This window comes from Hyla sarda, unplaced genomic scaffold (assembly GCF_029499605.1).
Source record: "Hyla sarda isolate aHylSar1 unplaced genomic scaffold, aHylSar1.hap1 scaffold_1237, whole genome shotgun sequence".
NCBI lineage: Eukaryota > Metazoa > Chordata > Amphibia > Anura > Hylidae > Hyla > Hyla sarda.
This window is the reverse complement of record NW_026607858.1, coordinates 82553-107218: the sequence shown is the minus strand read 5'-3', so window position 1 is coordinate 107218 and position 24666 is coordinate 82553. Positions and strand designations below refer to the sequence as shown.

Below are 24666 nucleotides of genomic sequence, written 5' to 3'. Positions count from 1 at the left end.
TGCAGGCATGTCCTCTATGCTTACAGCTTCCCGTGGGTGTTGGTTTGATACCGTTTGGGGACAGCCAAGGAGGCATCTGCAGGCAACAAAGGTAGGTGTGTGCTTGTGTGTGTGTTTCCTATGCAGATCCTAAGCCCAGTGTCACATGCAAGTAGGAGGAGTAAGAAGGGTTCCTGGCAAATCCGGGTTATGGATTGCATTTAAAAAGGCCCCGTGGGAGTGCAATGGGCCCCTGTCTTGCTGCTTAGCAATAATGGTATGGGTTTAGGTTCTGCTGTGTGTACTGGTGGTTGACTGCCCCCCAGCCCAGAGTGTGCATGGAAAATTGTCTGGCAGCCTCCCTGACAGCAAGCAGTGATAGTGCCCATGAAGGGGACCTTGTTGGGCCCGCCCCTTTCACGGTTATCGCTTCTCGGCCTTTTGGCTAAGATCAAGTGTAGTATCTGTTCTTATCAGTTTAATATCTGATACGTCCCCTATCTGGGGACCATATATTAAATGGATTTTTGAGAACGGGGGCCGATTTCGAAGCTTGCTTCCGTCGCCCTATGCATTGACCCGATATGGCAGTATCTTCGGGTACAGTGCACCACCCCCTTACAGGGTTAAAAAGAAAGATTCCTACTTTCATTGCTACCTGCTTGCTGGCTAGCCAGCTAGCCAGCCCTGTGGGCCTTGCTGCTGCAGCCAAAAAACAAAAGGTGGTGCTGCTGCTGCTGCTTCTGCTGCTTCTGCTTGTGTCTGGCCGCTGTTGGAGCGTCCAGGCACAGGACTTCTGCTGCTGCTGACTAAATGGCCTCCTTAATTGGATCATTTGAGTAGCCAGCACACCTGTGCAGGTAGGGCATGACATGATAGGCAGCTGCCTTGATAGCGGGTGGGTGCTGAATGTTCCTAATTGACAAAATAAGATTAATGCTTATGACGAAATATAAAATCTCATCCCTTCCCCAATATCGCGCCACACCCCTACCCCTTAATTCCCTGGTTGAACTTGATGGACATATGTCTTTTTTCGACCGTACTAACTATGTAACTATGTAACATAACATGGGGGGGGGGGGGTCTCCTGGCTGTTCACACAGGTGTGTCATTGCTGTACATTGACCATGCATTGCTTCTGTGGTATTGCAAAGGCAAAGACAAATGCTTCCAGCCATCCATTGCACTAATGGATTGGTCATCAGCTGGCTGTCTATGTCCCGCATCAATATAGACCAAAGTACAGAGGGTTAGGCTATGCTATTGTGCACCTACCTGATGCATCAGAAGGTGCGAGGCCCTTGCTAAATTCTGTGCACAGACTTTGAGATCTATACTTTAGACTGTATCTAAACCTGCTCCAACATGGACTGACATTCTGGCCTACTTTCAGCCGATGCGACTTGTCTGTCGCTGAACAGTCGCTTTTTATGTATTCAGCACCTATGTATAATGTTGTAAAAATGCTCTAGAAGCTAAAGTCGCAGAAATGTCACACATATTTGGCCTGCAACTTTCTGTGCGACAAATTCAGACAGGAAAAATCAGTATAAATCCTTAGAAAATTATCCCCCAGTGTCTCCATCTGCTGGCGGTATTGAATAAGCATTGCTGCACTGATGGGGTATGCATTAGACGAAAAAAAAGAAGAAAAAGAAGAATAATACGCCCAGAAAAGAGGCGAAAAGGAGAAAAACGTAAAAAAACGTGAAAAAAAAGTAAGAGGAAGAGAAGGGAAAAAAAGGTGGAAATGGGTTTAAAAGTGATTTCGGCGGAGAATATATATATATATATATATATATATATATATATATATATATACGCGCACACACACACATATATATAAACGTATTCTCCGTTGAGATATTGCAGCCGCTGCTGTGTCCAGGCCCAGGAGCCTTAGCACTGTGCTGTGATGTCACTCAATACCACTGACATCACTAGGTGTAAACAACATCTCTCCTTTGCTGTGTATGTGACTATGGAGCTGTTTGGTGATGTCGTCTATTATGGCCTTCATAGAAGCAACAGGAGATTGTTGCATCCATCTAGAGCCCTCAGAACTACAGTGCTATGATGTCACTCACTTCCACAGGCCTTGCAGAGTGTAAACAACAACAACCCAGCTTTGTTGTGTATGTAACCATAGGGATTTGTGATGTCACCTAGAACCTTCACAGCAGCGACAGCTTTATGAGGAGCATCAGCACTGCTCTGCCTGAGCAAAACCATCACCGCCATAGGTTGTCAAATAACCCGGATTTAACCCACACAGGTAAGTCCAATGGGGTGCAGGCATGTCCTCTATGCTTACAGCTTCCCGTGGGTGTTGGTTTGATACCGTTTGGGGACAGCCAAGGAGGCATCTGCAGGCAACAAAGGTAGGTGTGTGCTTGTGTGTGTGTTTCCTATGCAGATCCTAAGCCCAGTGTCACATGCAAGTAGGAGGAGTAAGAAGGGTTCCTGGCAAATCCGGGTTATGGATTGCATTTAAAAAGGCCCCGTGGGAGTGCAATGGGCCCCTGTCTTGCTGCTTAGCAATAATGGTATGGGTTTAGGTTCTGCTGTGTGTACTGGTGGTTGACTGCCCCCCAGCCCAGAGTGTGCATGGAAAATTGTCTGGCAGCCTCCCTGACAGCAAGCAGTGATAGTGCCCATGAAGGGGACCTTGTTGGGCCCGCCCCTTTCACGGTTATCGCTTCTCGGCCTTTTGGCTAAGATCAAGTGTAGTATCTGTTCTTATCAGTTTAATATCTGATACGTCCCCTATCTGGGGACCATATATTAAATGGATTTTTGAGAACGGGGGCCGATTTCGAAGCTTGCTTCCGTCGCCCTATGCATTGACCCGATATGGCAGTATCTTCGGGTACAGTGCACCACCCCCTTACAGGGTTAAAAAGAAAGATTCCTACTTTCATTGCTACCTGCTTGCTGGCTAGCCAGCTAGCCAGCCCTGTGGGCCTTGCTGCTGCAGCCAAAAAACAAAAGGTGGTGCTGCTGCTGCTGCTTCTGCTGCTTCTGCTTGTGTCTGGCCGCTGTTGGAGCGTCCAGGCACAGGACTTCTGCTGCTGCTGACTAAATGGCCTCCTTAATTGGATCATTTGAGTAGCCAGCACACCTGTGCAGGTAGGGCATGACATGATAGGCAGCTGCCTTGATAGCGGGTGGGTGCTGAATGTTCCTAATTGACAAAATAAGATTAATGCTTATGAAGAAATATAAAATCTCATCCCTTCCCCAATATCGCGCCACACCCCTACCCCTTAATTCCCTGGTTGAACTTGATGGACATATGTCTTTTTTCGACCGTACTAACTATGTAACTATGTAACATAACATGGGGGGGGGGGGGGGGGGGTCTCCTGGCTGTTCACACAGGTGTGTCATTGCTGTACATTGACCATGCATTGCTTCTGTGGTATTGCAAAGGCAAAGACAAATGCTTCCAGCCATCCATTGCACTAATGGATTGGTCATCAGCTGGCTGTCTATGTCCCGCATCAATATAGACCAAAGTACAGAGGGTTAGGCTATGCTATTGTGCACCTACCTGATGCATCAGAAGGTGCGAGGCCCTTGCTAAATTCTGTGCACAGACTTTGAGATCTATACTTTAGACTGTATCTAAACCTGCTCCAACATGGACTGACATTCTGGCCTACTTTCAGCCGATGCGACTTGTCTGTCGCTGAACAGTCGCTTTTTATGTATTCAGCACCTATGTATAATGTTGTAAAAATGCTCTAGAAGCTAAAGTCGCAGAAATGTCACACATATTTGGCCTGCAACTTTCTGTGCGACAAATTCAGACAGGAAAAATCAGTATAAATCCTTAGAAAATTATCCCCCAGTGTCTCCATCTGCTGGCGGTATTGAATAAGCATTGCTGCACTGATGGGGTATGCATTAGACGAAAAAAAAGAAGAAAAAGAAGAATAATACGCCCAGAAAAGAGGCGAAAAGGAGAAAAACGTAAAAAAACGTGAAAAAAAAGTAAGAGGAAGAGAAGGGAAAAAAAGGTGGAAATGGGTTTAAAAGTGATTTCGGCGGAGAAATATATATATATATATATATATATATATATATATATATATATATATACGCGCACACACACACATATATATAAACGTATTCTCCGTTGAGATATTGCAGCCGCTGCTGTGTCCAGGCCCAGGAGCCTTAGCACTGTGCTGTGATGTCACTCAATACCACTGACATCACTAGGTGTAAACAACATCTCTCCTTTGCTGTGTATGTGACTATGGAGCTGTTTGGTGATGTCGTCTATTATGGCCTTCATAGAAGCAACAGGAGATTGTTGCATCCATCTAGAACCCTCAGAACTACAGTGCTATGATGTCACTCACTTCCACAGGCCTTGCAGAGTGTAAACAACAACAACCCAGCTTTGTTGTGTATGTAACCATAGGGATTTGTGATGTCACCTAGAACCTTCACAGCAGCGACAGCTTTATGAGGAGCATCAGCACTGCTCTGCCTGAGCAGAACCATCACCGCCATAGGTTGTCAAATAACCCGGATTTAACCCACACAGGTAAGTCCAATGGGGTGCAGGCATGTCCTCTATGCTTACAGCTTCCCGTGGGTGTTGGTTTGATACCGTTTGGGGACAGCCAAGGAGGCATCTGCAGGCAACAAAGGTAGGTGTGTGCTTGTGTGTGTGTTTCCTATGCAGATCCTAAGCCCAGTGTCACATGCAAGTAGGAGGAGTAAGAAGGGTTCCTGGCAAATCCGGGTTATGGATTGCATTTAAAAAGGCCCCGTGGGAGTGCAATGGGCCCCTGTCTTGCTGCTTAGCAATAATGGTATGGGTTTAGGTTCTGCTGTGTGTACTGGTGGTTGACTGCCCCCCAGCCCAGAGTGTGCATGGAAAATTGTCTGGCAGCCTCCCTGACAGCAAGCAGTGATAGTGCCCATGAAGGGGACCTTGTTGGGCCCGCCCCTTTCACGGTTATCGCTTCTCGGCCTTTTGGCTAAGATCAAGTGTAGTATCTGTTCTTATCAGTTTAATATCTGATACGTCCCCTATCTGGGGACCATATATTAAATGGATTTTTGAGAACGGGGGCCGATTTCGAAGCTTGCTTCCGTCGCCCTATGCATTGACCCGATATGGCAGTATCTTCGGGTACAGTGCACCACCCCCTTACAGGGTTAAAAAGAAAGATTCCTACTTTCATTGCTACCTGCTTGCTGGCTAGCCAGCTAGCCAGCCCTGTGGGCCTTGCTGCTGCAGCCAAAAAACAAAAGGTGGTGCTGCTGCTGCTGCTTCTGCTGCTTCTGCTTGTGTCTGGCCGCTGTTGGAGCGTCCAGGCACAGGACTTCTGCTGCTGCTGACTAAATGGCCTCCTTAATTGGATCATTTGAGTAGCCAGCACACCTGTGCAGGTAGGGCATGACATGATAGGCATCTGCCTTGATAGCGGGTGGGTGCTGAATGTTCCTAATTGACAAAATAAGATTAATGCTTATGAAGAAATATAAAATCTCATCCCTTCCCCAATATCGCGCCACACCCCTACCCCTTAATTCCCTGGTTGAACTTGATGGACATATGTCTTTTTTCGACCGTACTAACTATGTAACTATGTAACATAACATGGGGGGGGGGGGGGGGGGGTCTCCTGGCTGTTCACACAGGTGTGTCATTGCTGTACATTGACCATGCATTGCTTCTGTGGTATTGCAAAGGCAAAGACAAATGCTTCCAGCCATCCATTGCACTAATGGATGGTCATCAGCTGGCTGTCTATGTCCCGCATCAATATAGACCAAAAGTACAGAGGGTTAGGCTATGCTATTGTGCACCTACCTGATGCATCAGAAGGTGCGAGGCCTTGCTAAATTCTGTGCACAGACTTTGAGATCTATACTTTAGACTGTATCTAAACCTGCTCCAACATGGACTGACATTCTGGCCTACTTTCAGCCGATGCGACTTGTCTGTCGCATGAACAGTCGCTTTTTATGTATTCAGCACCTATGTATAATGTTGTAAAATGCTCTAGAAGCTAAAGTCGCAGAAATGTCACACATATTTGGCCTGCAACTTTCTGTGCGACAAATTCAGACAGGAAAAATCAGTATAAATCCTTAGAAAATTATCCCCCAGTGTCTCCATCTGCTGGCGGTATTGAATAAGCATTGCTGCACTGATGGGGTATGCATTAGACGAAAAAAAAGAAGAAAAAGAAGAATAATACGCCCAGAAAAGAAGCGAAAAGGAGAAAAACGTAAAAAAACGTGAAAAAAAAAGTAAGAGGAAGAGAAGGGAAAAAAAGGTGGAAATGGGTTTAAAAGTGATTTCGGCGGAGAAATATATATATATATATATATATATATATATATATATATATATATACGCGCACACACACACATATATATAAACGTATTTCTCCGTTGAGATATTGCAGCCGCTGCTGTGTCCAGGCCAGGAGCCTTAGCACTGTGCTGTGATGTCACTCAATACCACTGACATCACTAGGTGTAAACAACATCTCTCCTTTGCTGTGTATGTGACTATGGAGCTGTTTGGTGATGTCGTCTATTATGGCCTTCATAGAAGCAACAGGAGATTGTTGCATCCATCTAGAACCCTCAGAACTACAGTGCTATGATGTCACTCACTTCCACAGGCCTTGCAGAGTGTAAACAACAACAACCCAGCTTTGTTGTGTATGTAACCATAGGGATTTGTGATGTCACCTAGAACCTTCACAGCAGCGACAGCTTTATGAGGAGCATCAGCACTGCTCTGCCTGAGCAGAACCATCACCGCCATAGGTTGTCAAATAACCCGGATTTAACCCACAGGTAAGTCCAATGGGGTGCAGGCATGTCCTCTATGCTTACAGCTTCCCGTGGTGTTGGTTTGATACCGTTTGGGGACAGCCAAGGAGGCATCTGCAGGCAACAAAGGTAGGTGTGTGCTTGTGTGTGTGTTTCCTATGCAGATCCTAAGCCAGTGTCACATGCAAGTAGGAGGAGTAAGAAGGGTTCCTGGCAAATCCGGGTTATGGATTGCATTTAAAAAGGCCCCGTGGGAGTGCAATGGGCCCCTGTCTTGCTGCTTAGCAATAATGGTATGGGTTTAGGTTCTGCTGTGTGTACTGGTGGTTGACTGCCCCCCAGCCCAGAGTGTGCATGGAAAATTGTCTGGCAGCCTCCCTGACAGCAAGCAGTGATAGTGCCCATGAAGGGGACCTTGTTGGGCCCGCCCCTTTCACGGTTATCGCTTCTCGGCCTTTTGGCTAAGATCAAGTGTAGTATCTGTTCTTATCAGTTTAATATCTGATACGTCCCCTATCTGGGGACCATATATTAAATGGATTTTTGAGAACGGGGGCCGATTTCGAAGCTTGCTTCCGTCGCCCTATGCATTGACCCGATATGGCAGTATCTTCGGGTACAGTGCACCACCCCCTTACAGGGTTAAAAAGAAAGATTCCTACTTTCATTGCTACCTGCTTGCTGGCTAGCCAGCTAGCCAGCCCTGTGGGCCTTGCTGCTGCAGCCAAAAAACAAAAGGTGGTGCTGCTGCTGCTGCTTCTGCTGCTTCTGCTTGTGTCTGGCCGCTGTTGGAGCGTCCAGGCACAGGACTTCTGCTGCTGCTGACTAAATGGCCTCCTTAATTGGATCATTTGAGTAGCCAGCACACCTGTGCAGGTAGGGCATGACATGATAGGCAGCTGCCTTGATAGCGGGGTGGGTGCTGAATGTTCCTAATTGACAAATAAGATTAATGCTTATGACGAATATAAAATCTCATCCCTTCCCCAATATCGCGCCACACCCCTACCCCTTAATTCCCTGGTTGAACTTGATGGACATATGTCTTTTTTCGACCGTACTAACTATGTAACTATGTAACATAACATGGGGGGGGGGGGTCTCCTGGCTGTTCACACAGGTGTGTCATTGCTGTACATTGACCATGCATTGCTTCTGTGGTATTGCAAAGGCAAAGACAAATGCTTCCAGCCATCCATTGCACTAATGGATTGGTCATCAGCTGGCTGTCTATGTCCCGCATCAATATAGACCAAAGTACAGAGGGTTAGGCTATGCTATTGTGGCACCTACCTGATGCATCAGAAGGTGCGAGGCCCTTGCTAAATTCTGTGCACAGACTTTGAGATCTATACTTTAGACTGTATCTAAACCTGCTCCAACATGGACTGGACATTCTGGCCTACTTTCAGCCGATGCGACTTGTCTGTCGCTGAACAGTCGCTTTTTATGTATTCAGCACCTATGTATAATGTTGTAAAAATGCTCTAGAAGCTAAAGTCGCAGAAATGTCACACATATTTGGCCTGCAACTTTCTGTGCGACAAATTCAGACAGGAAAAATCAGTATAAATCCTTAGAAAATTATCCCCAGTGTCTCCATCTGCTGGCGGTATTGAATAAGCATTGCTGCACTGATGGGGGTATGCATTAGACGAAAAAAAAGAAGAAAAAGAAGAATAATACGCCCAGAAAAGAGGCGAAAAGGAGAAAAACGTAAAAAAACGTGAAAAAAAAGTAAGAGGAAGAGAAGGGAAAAAAAGGTGGAAATGGGTTTAAAAGTGATTTCGGCGGAGAAATATATATATATATATATATATATATATATATATATATATATATATACGCGCACACACACACATATATATAATCGTATTCTCCGTTGAGATATTGCAGCCGCTGCTGTGTCCAGGCCAGGAGCCTTAGCACTGTGCTGTGATGTCACTCAATACCACTGACATCACTAGGTGTAAACAACATCTCTCCTTTGCTGTGTATGTGACTATGGAGCTGTTTGGTGATGTCGTCTATTATGGCCTTCATAGAAGCAACCAGGAGATTGTTGCATCCATCTAGAGCCCTCAGAACTACAGTGCTATGATGTCACTCACTTCCACAGGCCTTGCAGAGTGTAAACAACAACAACCCAGCTTTGTTGTGTATGTAACCATAGGGATTTGTGATGTCACCTAGAACCTTCACAGCAGCGACAGCTTTATGAGGAGCATCAGCACTGCTCTGCCTGAGCAAAACCATCACCGCCATAGGTTGTCAAATAACCCGGATTTAACCCACACAGGTAAGTCCAATGGGGTGCAGGCATGTCCTCTATGCTTACAGCTTCCCGTGGGTGTTGGTTTGATACCGTTTGGGGACAGCCAAGGAGCATCTGCAGGCAACAAAGGTAGGTGTGTGCTTGTGTGTGTGTTTCCTATGCAGATCCTAAGCCCAGTGTCACATGCAAGTAGGAGGAGTAAGAAGGGTTCCTGGCAAATCCGGGTTATGGATTGCATTTAAAAAGGCCCGTGGGAGTGCAATGGGCCCCTGTCTTGCTGCTTAGCAATAATGGTATGGTTTAGGTTCTGCTGTGTGTACTGGTGGTTGACTGCCCCCCAGCCCAGAGTGTGCATGGAAAATTGTCTGGCAGCCTCCCTGACAGCAAGCAGTGATAGTGCCCATGAAGGGGACCTTGTTGGGCCCGCCCCTTTCACGGTTATCGCTTCTCGGCCTTTTGGCTAAGATCAAGTGTAGTATCTGTTCTTATCAGTTTAATATCTGATACGTCCCCTATCTGGGGACCATATATTAAATGGATTTTTGAGAACGGGGGCCGATTTCGAAGCTTGCTTCCGTCGCCCTATGCATTGACCCGATATGGCAGTATCTTCGGGTACAGTGCACCACCCCCTTACAGGGTTAAAAAGAAAGATTCCTACTTTCATTGCTACCTGCTTGCTGGCTAGCCAGCTAGCCAGCCCTGTGGGCCTTGCTGCTGCAGCCAAAAAACAAAAGGTGGTGCTGCTGCTGCTGCTTCTGCTGCTTCTGCTTGTGTCTGGCCGCTGTTGGAGCGTCCAGGCACAGGACTTCTGCTGCTGCTGACTAAATGGCCTCCTTAATTGGATCATTTGAGTAGCCAGCACACCTGTGCAGGTAGGGCATGACATGATAGGCAGCTGCCTTGATAGCGGGTGGGTGCTGAATGTTCCTAATTGACAAAATAAGATTAATGCTTATGAAGAAATATAAAATCTCATCCCTTCCCCAATATCGCGCCACACCCCTACCCCTTAATTCCCTGGTTGAACTTGATGGACATATGTCTTTTTTCGACCGTACTAACTATGTAACTATGTAACATAACATGGGGGGGGGGGGGGGGGGGTCTCCTGGCTGTTCACACAGGTGTGTCATTGCTGTACATTGACCATGCATTGCTTCTGTGGTATTGCAAAGGCAAAGACAAATGCTTCCAGCCATCCATTGCACTAATGGATTGGTCATCAGCTGGCTGTCTATGTCCCGCATCAATATAGACCAAAGTACAGAGGGTTAGGCTATGCTATTGTGCACCTACCTGATGCATCAGAAGGTGCGAGGCCCTTGCTAAATTCTGTGCACAGACTTTGAGATCTATACTTTAGACTGTATCTAAACCTGCTCCAACATGGACTGACATTCTGGCCTACTTTCAGCCGATGCGACTTGTCTGTCGCTGAACAGTCGCTTTTTATGTATTCAGCACCTATGTATAATGTTGTAAAAATGCTCTAGAAGCTAAAGTCGCAGAAATGTCACACATATTTGGCCTGCAACTTTCTGTGCGACAAATTCAGACAGGAAAAATCAGTATAAATCCTTAGAAAATTATCCCCCAGTGTCTCCATCTGCTGGCGGTATTGAATAAGCATTGCTGCACTGATGGGGTATGCATTAGACGAAAAAAAAGAAGAAAAAGAAGAATAATACGCCCAGAAAAGAGGCGAAAAGGAGAAAAACGTAAAAAAACGTGAAAAAAAAGTAAGAGGAAGAGAAGGGAAAAAAAGGTGGAAATGGGTTTAAAAGTGATTTCGGCGGAGAAATATATATATATATATATATATATATATATATATATATATATATATACGCGCACACACACACATATATATAAACGTATTCTCCGTTGAGATATTGCAGCCGCTGCTGTGTCCAGGCCCAGGAGCCTTAGCACTGTGCTGTGATGTCACTCAATACCACTGACATCACTAGGTGTAAACAACATCTCTCCTTTGCTGTGTATGTGACTATGGAGCTGTTTGGTGATGTCGTCTATTATGGCCTTCATAGAAGCAACAGGAGATTGTTGCATCCATCTAGAACCCTCAGAACTACAGTGCTATGATGTCACTCACTTCCACAGGCCTTGCAGAGTGTAAACAACAACAACCCAGCTTTGTTGTGTATGTAACCATAGGGATTTGTGATGTCACCTAGAACCTTCACAGCAGCGACAGCTTTATGAGGAGCATCAGCACTGCTCTGCCTGAGCAGAACCATCACCGCCATAGGTTGTCAAATAACCCGGATTTAACCCACACAGGTAAGTCCAATGGGGTGCAGGCATGTCCTCTATGCTTACAGCTTCCCGTGGGTGTTGGTTTGATACCGTTTGGGGACAGCCAAGGAGGCATCTGCAGGCAACAAAGGTAGGTGTGTGCTTGTGTGTGTGTTTCCTATGCAGATCCTAAGCCCAGTGTCACATGCAAGTAGGAGGAGTAAGAAGGGTTCCTGGCAAATCCGGGTTATGGATTGCATTTAAAAAGGCCCCGTGGGAGTGCAATGGGCCCCTGTCTTGCTGCTTAGCAATAATGGTATGGGTTTAGGTTCTGCTGTGTGTACTGGTGGTTGACTGCCCCCCAGCCCAGAGTGTGCATGGAAAATTGTCTGGCAGCCTCCCTGACAGCAAGCAGTGATAGTGCCCATGAAGGGGACCTTGTTGGGCCCGCCCCTTTCACGGTTATCGCTTCTCGGCCTTTTGGCTAAGATCAAGTGTAGTATCTGTTCTTATCAGTTTAATATCTGATACGTCCCCTATCTGGGGACCATATATTAAATGGATTTTTGAGAACGGGGGCCGATTTCGAAGCTTGCTTCCGTCGCCCTATGCATTGACCCGATATGGCAGTATCTTCGGGTACAGTGCACCACCCCCTTACAGGGTTAAAAAGAAAGATTCCTACTTTCATTGCTACCTGCTTGCTGGCTAGCCAGCTAGCCAGCCCTGTGGGCCTTGCTGCTGCAGCCAAAAAACAAAAGGTGGTGCTGCTGCTGCTGCTTCTGCTGCTTCTGCTTGTGTCTGGCCGCTGTTGGAGCGTCCAGGCACAGGACTTCTGCTGCTGCTGACTAAATGGCCTCCTTAATTGGATCATTTGAGTAGCCAGCACACCTGTGCAGGTAGGGCATGACATGATAGGCATCTGCCTTGATAGCGGGTGGGTGCTGAATGTTCCTAATTGACAAAATAAGATTAATGCTTATGAAGAAATATAAAATCTCATCCCTTCCCCAATATCGCGCCACACCCCTACCCCTTAATTCCCTGGTTGAACTTGATGGACATATGTCTTTTTTCGACCGTACTAACTATGTAACTATGTAACATAACATGGGGGGGGGGGGGGGGGGGTCTCCTGGCTGTTCACACAGGTGTGTCATTGCTGTACATTGACCATGCATTGCTTCTGTGGTATTGCAAAGGCAAAGACAAATGCTTCCAGCCATCCATTGCACTAATGGATTGGTCATCAGCTGGCTGTCTATGTCCCGCATCAATATAGACCAAAGTACAGAGGGTTAGGCTATGCTATTGTGCACCTACCTGATGCATCAGAAGGTGCGAGGCCCTTGCTAAATTCTGTGCACAGACTTTGAGATCTATACTTTAGACTGTATCTAAACCTGCTCCAACATGGACTGACATTCTGGCCTACTTTCAGCCGATGCGACTTGTCTGTCGCTGAACAGTCGCTTTTTATGTATTCAGCACCTATGTATAATGTTGTAAAAATGCTCTAGAAGCTAAAGTCGCAGAAATGTCACACATATTTGGCCTGCAACTTTCTGTGCGACAAATTCAGACAGGAAAAATCAGTATAAATCCTTAGAAAATTATCCCCCAGTGTCTCCATCTGCTGGCGGTATTGAATAAGCATTGCTGCACTGATGGGGTATGCATTAGACGAAAAAAAGAAGAAAAAGAAGAATAATACGCCCAGAAAAGAAGCGAAAAGGAGAAAAACGTAAAAAAACGTGAAAAAAAAGTAAGAGGAAGAGAAGGGAAAAAAAGGTGGAAATGGGTTTAAAAGTGATTTCGGCGGAGAAATATATATATATATATATATATATATATATATATATATATATACGCGCACACACACACATATATATAAACGTATTCTCCGTTGAGATATTGCAGCCGCTGCTGTGTCCAGGCCCAGGAGCCTTAGCACTGTGCTGTGATGTCACTCAATACCACTGACATCACTAGGTGTAAACAACATCTCTCCTTTGCTGTGTATGTGACTATGGAGCTGTTTGGTGATGTCGTCTATTATGGCCTTCATAGAAGCAACAGGAGATTGTTGCATCCATCTAGAACCCTCAGAACTACAGTGCTATGATGTCACTCACTTCCACAGGCCTTGCAGAGTGTAAACAACAACAACCCAGCTTTGTTGTGTATGTAACCATAGGGATTTGTGATGTCACCTAGAACCTTCACAGCAGCGACAGCTTTATGAGGAGCATCAGCACTGCTCTGCCTGAGCAGAACCATCACCGCCATAGGTTGTCAAATAACCCGGATTTAACCCACACAGGTAAGTCCAATGGGGTGCAGGCATGTCCTCTATGCTTACAGCTTCCCGTGGGTGTTGGTTTGATACCGTTTGGGGACAGCCAAGGAGGCATCTGCAGGCAACAAAGGTAGGTGTGTGCTTGTGTGTGTGTTTCCTATGCAGATCCTAAGCCCAGTGTCACATGCAAGTAGGAGGAGTAAGAAGGGTTCCTGGCAAATCCGGGTTATGGATTGCATTTAAAAAGGCCCCGTGGGAGTGCAATGGGCCCCTGTCTTGCTGCTTAGCAATAATGGTATGGGTTTAGGTTCTGCTGTGTGTACTGGTGGTTGACTGCCCCCCAGCCCAGAGTGTGCATGGAAAATTGTCTGGCAGCCTCCCTGACAGCAAGCAGTGATAGTGCCCATGAAGGGGACCTTGTTGGGCCTGCCCCTTTCACGGTTATCGCTTCTCGGCCTTTTGGCTAAGATCAAGTGTAGTATCTGTTCTTATCAGTTTAATATCTGATACGTCCCCTATCTGGGGACCATATATTAAATGGATTTTTGAGAACGGGGGCCGATTTCGAAGCTTGCTTCCGTCGCCCTATGCATTGACCCGATATGGCAGTATCTTCGGGTACAGTGCACCACCCCCTTACAGGGTTAAAAAGAAAGATTCCTACTTTCATTGCTACCTGCTTGCTGGCTAGCCAGCTAGCCAGCCCTGTGGGCCTTGCTGCTGCAGCCAAAAAACAAAAGGTGGTGCTGCTGCTGCTGCTTCTGCTGCTTCTGCTTGTGTCTGGCCGCTGTTGGAGCGTCCAGGCACAGGACTTCTGCTGCTGCTGACTAAATGGCCTCCTTAATTGGATCATTTGAGTAGCCAGCACACCTGTGCAGGTAGGGCATGACATGATAGGCAGCTGCCTTGATAGCGGGTGGGTGCTGAATGTTCCTAATTGACAAAATAAGATTAATGCTTATGAAGAAATATAAAATCTCATCCCTTCCCCAATATCGCGCCACACCCCTACCCCTTAATTCCCTGGTTGAACTTGATGGACATATGTCTTTTTTCGACCGTACTAACTATGTAACTATGTAACATAACATGGGGGGGGGGGGGGGGGGGGTCTCCTGGCTGTTCACACAGGTGTGTCATTGCTGTACATTGACCATGCATTGCTTCTGTGGTATTGCAAAGGCAAAGACAAATGCTTCCAGCCATCCATTGCACTAATGGATTGGTCATCAGCTGGCTGTCTATGTCCCGCATCAATATAGACCAAAGTACAGAGGGTTAGGCTATGCTATTGTGCACCTACCTGATGCATCAGAAGGTGCGAGGCCCTTGCTAAATTCTGTGCACAGACTTTGAGATCTATACTTTAGACTGTATCTAAACCTGCTCCAACATGGACTGACATTCTGGCCTACTTTCAGCCGATGCGACTTGTCTGTCGCTGAACAGTCGCTTTTTATGTATTCAGCACCTATGTATAATGTTGTAAAAATGCTCTAGAAGCTAAAGTCGCAGAAATGTCACACATATTTGGCCTGCAACTTTCTGTGCGACAAATTCAGACAGGAAAAATCAGTATAAATCCTTAGAAAATTATCCCCCAGTGTCTCCATCTGCTGGCGGTATTGAATAAGCATTGCTGCACTGATGGGGTATGCATTAGACGAAAAAAAAGAAGAAAAAGAAGAATAATACGCCCAGAAAAGAGGCGAAAAGGAGAAAAACGTAAAAAAACGTGAAAAAAAAGTAAGAGGAAGAGAAGGGAAAAAAAGGTGGAAATGGGTTTAAAAGTGATTTCGGCGGAGAAATATATATATATATATATATATATATATATATATATATATATACGCGCACACACACACATATATATAAACGTATTCTCCGTTGAGATATTGCAGCCGCTGCTGTGTCCAGGCCCAGGAGCCTTAGCACTGTGCTGTGATGTCACTCAATACCACTGACATCACTAGGTGTAAACAACATCTCTCCTTTGCTGTGTATGTGACTATGGAGCTGTTTGGTGATGTCGTCTATTATGGCCTTCATAGAAGCAACAGGAGATTGTTGCATCCATCTAGAACCCTCAGAACTACAGTGCTATGATGTCACTCACTTCCACAGGCCTTGCAGAGTGTAAACAACAACAACCCAGCTTTGTTGTGTATGTAACCATAGGGATTTGTGATGTCACCTAGAACCTTCACAGCAGCGACAGCTTTATGAGGAGCATCAGCACTGCTCTGCCTGAGCAGAACCATCACCGCCATAGGTTGTCAAATAACCCGGATTTAACCCACACAGGTAAGTCCAATGGGGTGCAGGCATGTCCTCTATGCTTACAGCTTCCCGTGGGTGTTGGTTTGATACCGTTTGGGGACAGCCAAGGAGGCATCTGCAGGCAACAAAGGTAGGTGTGTGCTTGTGTGTGTGTTTCCTATGCAGATCCTAAGCCCAGTGTCACATGCAAGTAGGAGGAGTAAGAAGGGTTCCTGGCAAATCCGGGTTATGGATTGCATTTAAAAAGGCCCCGTGGGAGTGCAATGGGCCCCTGTCTTGCTGCTTAGCAATAATGGTATGGGTTTAGGTTCTGCTGTGTGTACTGGTGGTTGACTGCCCCCCAGCCCAGAGTGTGCATGGAAAATTGTCTGGCAGCCTCCCTGACAGCAAGCAGTGATAGTGCCCATGAAGGGGACCTTGTTGGGCCCGCCCCTTTCACGGTTATCGCTTCTCGGCCTTTTGGCTAAGATCAAGTGTAGTATCTGTTCTTATCAGTTTAATATCTGATACGTCCCCTATCTGGGGACCATATATTAAATGGATTTTTGAGAACGGGGGCCGATTTCGAAGCTTGCTTCCGTCGCCCTATGCATTGACCCGATATGGCAGTATCTTCGGGTACAGTGCACCACCCCCTTACAGGGTTAAAAAGAAAGATTCCTACTTTCATTGCTACCTGCTTGCTGGCTAGCCAGCTAGCCAGCCCTGTGGGCCTTGCTGCTGCAGCCAAAAAACAAAAGGTGGTGCTGCTGCTGCTGCTTCTGCTGCTTCTGCTTGTGTCTGGCCGCTGTTGGAGCGTCCAGGCACAGGACTTCTGCTGCTGCTGACTAAATGGCCTCCTTAATTGGATCATTTGAGTAGCCAGCACACCTGTGCAGGTAGGGCATGACATGATAGGCAGCTGCCTTGATAGCGGGTGGGTGCTGAATGTTCCTAATTGACAAAATAAGATTAATGCTTATGAAGAAATATAAAATCTCATCCCTTCCCCAATATCGCGCCACACCCCTACCCCTTAATTCCCTGGTTGAACTTGATGGACATATGTCTTTTTTCGACCGTACTAACTATGTAACTATGTAACATAACATGGGGGGGGGGGGGTCTCCTGGCTGTTCACACAGGTGTGTCATTGCTGTACATTGACCATGCATTGCTTCTGTGGTATTGCAAAGGCAAAGACAAATGCTTCCAGCCATCCATTGCACTAATTGGATTGGTCATCAGCTGGCTGTCTATGTCCCGCATCAATATAGACCAAAGTACAGAGGGTTAGGCTATGCTATTGTGCACCTACCTGATGCATCAGAAGGTGCGAGGCCCTTGCTAAATTCTGTGCACAGACTTTGAGATCTATACTTTAGACTGTATCTAAACCTGCTCCAACATGGACTGACATTCTGGCCTACTTTCAGCCGATGCGACTTGTCTGTCGCTGAACAGTCGCTTTTTATGTATTCAGCACCTATGTATAATGTTGTAAAAATGCTCTAGAAGCTAAAGTCGCAGAAATGTCACACATATTTGGCCTGCAACTTTCTGTGCGACAAATTCAGACAGGAAAAATCAGTATAAATCCTTAGAAAATTATCCCCCAGTGTCTCCATCTGCTGGCGGTATTGAATAAGCATTGCTGCACTGATGGGGTATGCATTAGACGAAAAAAAAGAAGAAAAAGAAGAATAATACGCCCAGAAAAGAGGCGAAAAGGAGAAAAACGTAAAAAAACGTGAAAAAAAAGTAAGAGGAAGAGAAGGGAAAAAAAGGTGGAAATGGGTTTAAAAGTGATTTCGGCGGAGAATATATATATATATATATATATATATATATATATATATATATACGCGCACACACACACATATATATAAACGTATTCTCCGTTGAGATATTGCAGCCGCTGCTGTGTCCAGGCCCAGGAGCCTTAGCACTGTGCTGTGATGTCACTCAATACCACTGACATCACTAGGTGTAAACAACATCTCTCCTTTGCTGTGTATGTGACTATGGAGCTGTTTGGTGATGTCGTCTATTATGGCCTTCATAGAAGCAACAGGAGATTGTTGCATCCATCTAGAACCCTCAGAACTACAGTGCTATGATGTCACTCACTTCCACAGGCCTTGCAGAGTGTAAACAACAACAACCCAGCTTTGTTGTGTATGTAACCATAGGGATTTGTGATGTCACCTAGAACCTTCACAGCAGCGACAGCTTTATGAGGAGCATCAGCACTGCTCTGCCTGAGCAGAACCATCACCGCCATAGGTTGTCAAATAACCCGGATTTAACCCACACAGGTAAGTCCAATGGGGTGCAGGCATGTCCTCTATGCTTACAGCTTCCCGTGGGTGTTGGTTTGATACCGTTTGGGGACAGCCAAGGAGGCATCTGCAGGCAACAAAGGTAGGTGTGTGCTTGTGTGTGTGTTTCCTATGCAGATCCTAAGCCCAGTGTCACATGCAAGTAGGAGGAGTAAGAAGGGTTCCTGGCAAATCCGGGTTATGGATTGCATTTAAAAAGGCCCCGTGGGAGTGCAATGGGCCCCTGTCTTGCTGCTTAGCAATAATGGTATGGGTTTAGGTTCTGCTGTGTGTACTGGTGGTTGACTGCCCCCCAGCCCAGAGTGTGCATGGAAAATTGTCTGGCAGCCTCCCTGACAGCAAGCAGTGATAGTGCCCATGAAGGGGACCTTGTTGGGCCCGCCCCTTTCACGGTTATCGCTTCTCGGCCTTTTGGCTAAGATCAAGTGTAGTATCTGTTCTTATCAGTTTAATATCTGATACGTCCCCTATCTGGGGACCATATATTAAATGGATTTTTGAGAACGGGGGCCGATTTCGAAGCTTGCTTCCGTCGCCCTATGCATTGACCCGATATGGCAGTATCTTCGGGTACAGTGCACCACCCCCTTACAGGGTTAAAAAGAAAGATTCCTACTTTCATTGCTACCTGCTTGCTGGCTAGCCAGCTAGCCAGCCCTGTGGGCCTTGCTGCTGCAGCCAAAAAACAAAAGGTGGTGCTGCTGCTGCTGCTTCTGCTGCTTCTGCTTGTGTCTGGCCGCTGTTGGAGCGTCCAGGCACAGGACTTCTGCTGCTGCTGGCTAAATGGCCTCCTTAATTGGATCATTTGAGTAGCCAGCACACCTGTGCAGGTAGGGCATGACATGATAGGCAGCTGCCTTGATAGCGGGTGGGTGCTGAATGTTCCTAATTGACAAAATAAGATTAATGCTTATGAAGAAATATAAAATCTCATCCCTTCCCCAATATCGCGCCACACCCCTACCCCTTAATTCCCTGGTTGAACTTGATGGACATATGTCTTTTTTCGACCGTACTAACTATGTAACTATGTAACATAACATGGGGGGGGGGGGGGGGGTCTCCTGGCTGTTCACACAGGTGTGTCATTGCTGTACATTGACCATGCATTGCTTCTGTGGTATTGCAAAGGCAAAGACAAATGCTTCCAGCCATCCATTGCACTAATGGATTGGTCATCAGCTGGCTGTCTATGTCCCGCATCAATATAGACCAAAGTACAGAGGGTTAGGCTATGCTATTGTGCACCTACCTGATGCATCAGAAGGTGCGAGGCCCTTGCTAAATTCTGTGCACAGACTTTGAGATCTATACTTTAGACTGTATCTAAACCTGCTCCAACATGGACTGACATTCTGGCCTACTTTCAGCCGATGCGACTTGTCTGTCGCTGAACAGTCGCTTTTTATGTATTCAGCACCTATGTATAATGTTGTAAAAATGCTCTAGAAGCTAAAGTCGCAGAAATGTCACACATATTTGGCCTGCAACTTTCTGTGCGACAAATTCAGACAGGAAAAATCAGTATAAATCCTTAGAAAATTTCCCCCAGTGTCTCCATCTGCTGGCGGTATTGAATAAGCATTGCTGCACTGATGGGGTATGCATTAGACGAAAAAAAAGAAGAAAAAGAAGAATAATACGCCCAGAAAAGAGGCGAAAAGGAGAAAAACGTAAAAAAACGTGAAAAAAAAGTAAGAGGAAGAGAAGGGAAAAAAAGGTGGAAATGGGTTTAAAAGTGATTTCGGCGGAGAAATATATATATATATATATATATATATATATATATATATATATACGCGCACACACACACATATATATAAACGTATTCTCCGTTGAGATATTGCAGCCGCTGCTGTGTCCAGGCCCAGGAGCCTTAGCACTGTGCTGTGATGTCACTCAATACCACTGACATCACTAGGTGTAAACAACATCTCTCCTTTGCTGTGTATGTGACTATGGAGCTGTTTGGTGATGTCGTCTATTATGGCCTTCATAGAAGCAACAGGAGATTGTTGCATCCATCTAGAACCCTCAGAACTACAGTGCTATGATGTCACTCACTTCCACAGGCCTTGCAGAGTGTAAACAACAACAACCCAGCTTTGTTGTGTATGTAACCATAGGGATTTGTGATGTCACCTAGAACCTTCACAGCAGCGACAGCTTTATGAGGAGCATCAGCACTGCTCTGCCTGAGCAGAACCATCACCGCCATAGGTTGTCAAATAACCCGGATTTAACCCACACAGGTAAGTCCAATGGGGTGCAGGCATGTCCTCTATGCTTACAGCTTCCCGTGGGTGTTGGTTTGATACCGTTTGGGGACAGCCAAGGAGGCATCTGCAGGCAACAAAGGTAGGTGTGTGCTTGTGTGTGTGTTTCCTATGCAGATCCTAAGCCCAGTGTCACATGCAAGTAGGAGGAGTAAGAAGGGTTCCTGGCAAATCCGGGTTATGGATTGCATTTAAAAAGGCCCCGTGGGAGTGCAATGGGCCCCTGTCTTGCTGCTTAGCAATAATGGTATGGGTTTAGGTTCTGCTGTGTGTACTGGTGGTTGACTGCCCCCCAGCCCAGAGTGTGCATGGAAAATTGTCTGGCAGCCTCCCTGACAGCAAGCAGTGATAGTGCCCATGAAGGGGACCTTGTTGGGCCCGCCCCTTTCACGGTTATCGCTTCTCGGCCTTTTGGCTAAGATCAAGTGTAGTATCTGTTCTTATCAGTTTAATATCTGATACGTCCCCTATCTGGGGACCATATATTAAATGGATTTTTGAGAACGGGGGCCGATTTCGAAGCTTGCTTCCGTCGCCCTATGCATTGACCCGATATGGCAGTATCTTCGGGTACAGTGCACCACCCCCTTACAGGGTTAAAAAGAAAGATTCCTACTTTCATTGCTACCTGCTTGCTGGCTAGCCAGCTAGCCAGCCCTGTGGGCCTTGCTGCTGCAGCCAAAAAACAAAAGGTGGTGCTGCTGCTGCTGCTTCTGCTGCTTCTGCTTGTGTCTGGCCGCTGTTGGAGCGTCCAGGCACAGGACTTCTGCTGCTGCTGACTAAATGGCCTCCTTAATTGGATCATTTGAGTAGCCAGCACACCTGTGCAGGTAGGGCATGACATGATAGGCAGCTGCCTTGATAGCGGGTGGGTGCTGAATGTTCCTAATTGACAAAATAAGATTAATGCTTATGAAGAAATATAAAATCTCATCCCTTCCCCAATATCGCGCCACACCCCTACCCCTTAATTCCCTGGTTGAACTTGATGGACATATGTCTTTTTTCGACCGTACTAACTATGTAACTATGTAACATAACATGGGGGGGGGGGGGGGGGTCTCCTGGCTGTTCACACAGGTGTGTCATTGCTGTACATTGACCATGCATTGCTTCTGTGGTATTGCAAAGGCAAAGACAAATGCTTCCAGCCATCCATTGCACTAATGGATTGGTCATCAGCTGGCTGTCTATGTCCCGCATCAATATAGACCAAAGTACAGAGGGTTAGGCTATGCTATTGTGCACCTACCTGATGCATCAGAAGGTGCGAGGCCCTTGCTAAATTCTGTGCACAGACTTTGAGATCTATACTTTAGACTGTATCTAAACCTGCTCCAACATGGACTGACATTCTGGCCTACTTTCAGCCGATGCGACTTGTCTGTCGCTGAACAGTCGCTTTTTATGTATTCAGCACCTATGTATAATGTTGTAAAAATGCTCTAGAAGCTAAAGTCGCAGAAATGTCACACATATTTGGCCTGCAACTTTCTGTGCGACAAATTCAGACAGGAAAAATCAGTATAAATCCTTAGAAAATTATCCCCCAGTGTCTCCATCTGCTGGCGGTATTGAATAAGCATTGCTGCACTGATGGGGTATGCATTAGACGAAAAAAAAGAAGAAAAAGAAGAATAATACGCCCAGAAAAGAGGCGAAAAGGAGAAAAACGTAAAAAAACGTGAAAAAAAAGTAAGAGGAAGAGAAGGGAAAAAAAGGTGGAAATGGGTTTAAAAGTGATTTCGGCGGAGATATATATATATATATATATATATATATATATATATATATATATATACGCGCACACACACACATATATATAAACGTATTCTCCGTTGAGATATTGCAGCCGCTGCTGTGTCCAGGCCCAGGAGCCTTAGCACTGTGCTGTGATGTCACTCAATACCACTGACATCACTAGGTGTAAACAACATCTCTCCTTTGCTGTGTATGTGACTATGGAGCTGTTTGGTGATGTCGTCTATTATGGCCTTCATAGAAGCAACAGGAGATTGTTGCATCCATCTAGAACCCTCAGAACTACAGTGCTATGATGTCACTCACTTCCACAGGCCTTGCAGAGTGTAAACAACAACAACCCAGCTTTGTTGTGTATGTAACCATAGGGATTTGTGATGTCACCTAGAACCTTCACAGCAGCGACAGCTTTATGAGGAGCATCAGCACTGCTCTGCCTGAGCAGAACCATCACCGCCATAGGTTGTCAAATAACCCGGATTTAACCCACACAGGTAAGTCCAATGGGGTGCAGGCATGTCCTCTATGCTTACAGCTTCCCGTGGGTGTTGGTTTGATACCGTTTGGGGACAGCCAAGGAGGCATCTGCAGGCAACAAAGGTAGGTGTGTGCTTGTGTGTGTGTTTCCTATGCAGATCCTAAGCCCAGTGTCACATGCAAGTAGGAGGAGTAAGAAGGGTTCCTGGCAAATCCGGGTTATGGATTGCATTTAAAAAGGCCCCGTGGGAGTGCAATGGGCCCCTGTCTTGCTGCTTAGCAATAATGGTATGGGTTTAGGTTCTGCTGTGTGTACTGGTGGTTGACTGCCCCCCAGCCCAGAGTGTGCATGGAAAATTGTCTGGCAGCCTCCCTGACAGCAAGCAGTGATAGTGCCCATGAAGGGGACCTTGTTGGGCCCGCCCCTTTCACGGTTATCGCTTCTCGGCCTTTTGGCTAAGATCAAGTGTAGTATCTGTTCTTATCAGTTTAATATCTGATACGTCCCCTATCTGGGGACCATATATTAAATGGATTTTTGAGAACGGGGGCCGATTTCGAAGCTTGCTTCCGTCGCCCTATGCATTGACCCGATATGGCAGTATCTTCGGGTACAGTGCACCACCCCCTTACAGGGTTAAAAAGAAAGATTCCTACTTTCATTGCTACCTGCTTGCTGGCTAGCCAGCTAGCCAGCCCTGTGGGCCTTGCTGCTGCAGCCAAAAAACAAAAGGTGGTGCTGCTGCTGCTGCTTCTGCTGCTTCTGCTTGTGTCTGGCCGCTGTTGGAGCGTCCAGGCACAGGACTTCTGCTGCTGCTGACTAAATGGCCTCCTTAATTGGATCATTTGAGTAGCCAGCACACCTGTGCAGGTAGGGCATGACATGATAGGCAGCTGCCTTGATAGCGGGTGGGTGCTGAATGTTCCTAATTGACAAAATAAGATTAATGCTTATGAAGAAATATAAAATCTCATCCCTTCCCCAATATCGCGCCACACCCCTACCCCTTAATTCCCTGGTTGAACTTGATGGACATATGTCTTTTTTCGACCGTACTAACTATGTAACTATGTAACATAACATGGGGGGGGGGGGGGGGTCTCCTGGCTGTTCACACAGGTGTGTCATTGCTGTACATTGACCATGCATTGCTTCTGTGGTATTGCAAAGGCAAAGACAAATGCTTCCAGCCATCCATTGCACTAATGGATTGGTCATCAGCTGGCTGTCTATGTCCCGCATCAATATAGACCAAAGTACAGAGGGTTAGGCTATGCTATTGTGCACCTACCTGATGCATCAGAAGGTGCGAGGCCCTTGCTAAATTCTGTGCACAGACTTTGAGATCTATACTTTAGACTGTATCTAAACCTGCTCCAACATGGACTGACATTCTGGCCTACTTTCAGCCGATGCGACTTGTCTGTCGCTGAACAGTCGCTTTTTATGTATTCAGCACCTATGTATAATGTTGTAAAAATGCTCTAGAAGCTAAAGTCGCAGAAATGTCACACATATTTGGCCTGCAACTTTCTGTGCGACAAATTCAGACAGGAAAAATCAGTATAAATCCTTAGAAAATTATCCCCCAGTGTCTCCATCTGCTGGCGGTATTGAATAAGCATTGCTGCACTGATGGGGTATGCATTAGACGAAAAAAAAGAAGAAAAAGAAGAATAATACGCCCAGAAAAGAGGCGAAAAGGAGAAAAACGTAAAAAAACGTGAAAAAAAAGTAAGAGGAAGAGAAGGGAAAAAAAGGTGGAAATGGGTTTAAAAGTGATTTCGGCGGAGAAATATATATATATATATATATATATATATATATATATATATATATATACGCGCACACACACACATATATATAAACGTATTCTCCGTTGAGATATTGCAGCCGCTGCTGTGTCCAGGCCCAGGAGCCTT

General features: G+C 46.1%; 11 non-coding genes across 11 annotated transcripts; all 11 read left to right on the top strand.

The window, feature by feature from the left end:
* The first annotated feature begins 404 nt into the window (after positions 1-404).
* Positions 405-595, top strand: LOC130303703 (U2 spliceosomal RNA). Its single transcript, XR_008853734.1, has one exon. It is a non-coding gene; the product is annotated as a U2 spliceosomal RNA (small nuclear RNA).
* A 2081-nt stretch (positions 596-2676) lies between these two features.
* LOC130303702 (U2 spliceosomal RNA) lies at positions 2677-2867 on the top strand. Its single transcript, XR_008853733.1, has one exon. It is a non-coding gene; the product is annotated as a U2 spliceosomal RNA (small nuclear RNA).
* A 2092-nt stretch (positions 2868-4959) lies between these two features.
* Positions 4960-5150, top strand: LOC130303701 (U2 spliceosomal RNA). Its single transcript, XR_008853732.1, has one exon. It is a non-coding gene; the product is annotated as a U2 spliceosomal RNA (small nuclear RNA).
* A 2086-nt stretch (positions 5151-7236) lies between these two features.
* On the top strand, positions 7237-7427 carry LOC130303700 (U2 spliceosomal RNA). The gene has a single exon (XR_008853731.1). It is a non-coding gene; the product is annotated as a U2 spliceosomal RNA (small nuclear RNA).
* A 2083-nt stretch (positions 7428-9510) lies between these two features.
* LOC130303699 (U2 spliceosomal RNA) lies at positions 9511-9701 on the top strand. Its single transcript, XR_008853730.1, has one exon. It is a non-coding gene; the product is annotated as a U2 spliceosomal RNA (small nuclear RNA).
* Positions 9702-11793: 2092 nt separating this feature from the next.
* Positions 11794-11984, top strand: LOC130303698 (U2 spliceosomal RNA). Its single transcript, XR_008853729.1, has one exon. It is a non-coding gene; the product is annotated as a U2 spliceosomal RNA (small nuclear RNA).
* Positions 11985-14071: 2087 nt separating this feature from the next.
* On the top strand, positions 14072-14262 carry LOC130303697 (U2 spliceosomal RNA). The gene has a single exon (XR_008853728.1). It is a non-coding gene; the product is annotated as a U2 spliceosomal RNA (small nuclear RNA).
* Positions 14263-16351: 2089 nt separating this feature from the next.
* LOC130303696 (U2 spliceosomal RNA) lies at positions 16352-16542 on the top strand. The gene has a single exon (XR_008853727.1). It is a non-coding gene; the product is annotated as a U2 spliceosomal RNA (small nuclear RNA).
* Positions 16543-18624: 2082 nt separating this feature from the next.
* On the top strand, positions 18625-18815 carry LOC130303695 (U2 spliceosomal RNA). The gene has a single exon (XR_008853726.1). It is a non-coding gene; the product is annotated as a U2 spliceosomal RNA (small nuclear RNA).
* A 2085-nt stretch (positions 18816-20900) lies between these two features.
* LOC130303693 (U2 spliceosomal RNA) lies at positions 20901-21091 on the top strand. The gene has a single exon (XR_008853724.1). It is a non-coding gene; the product is annotated as a U2 spliceosomal RNA (small nuclear RNA).
* Positions 21092-23179: 2088 nt separating this feature from the next.
* On the top strand, positions 23180-23370 carry LOC130303691 (U2 spliceosomal RNA). The gene has a single exon (XR_008853723.1). It is a non-coding gene; the product is annotated as a U2 spliceosomal RNA (small nuclear RNA).
* The last annotated feature ends 1296 nt before the right edge of the window (positions 23371-24666 follow it).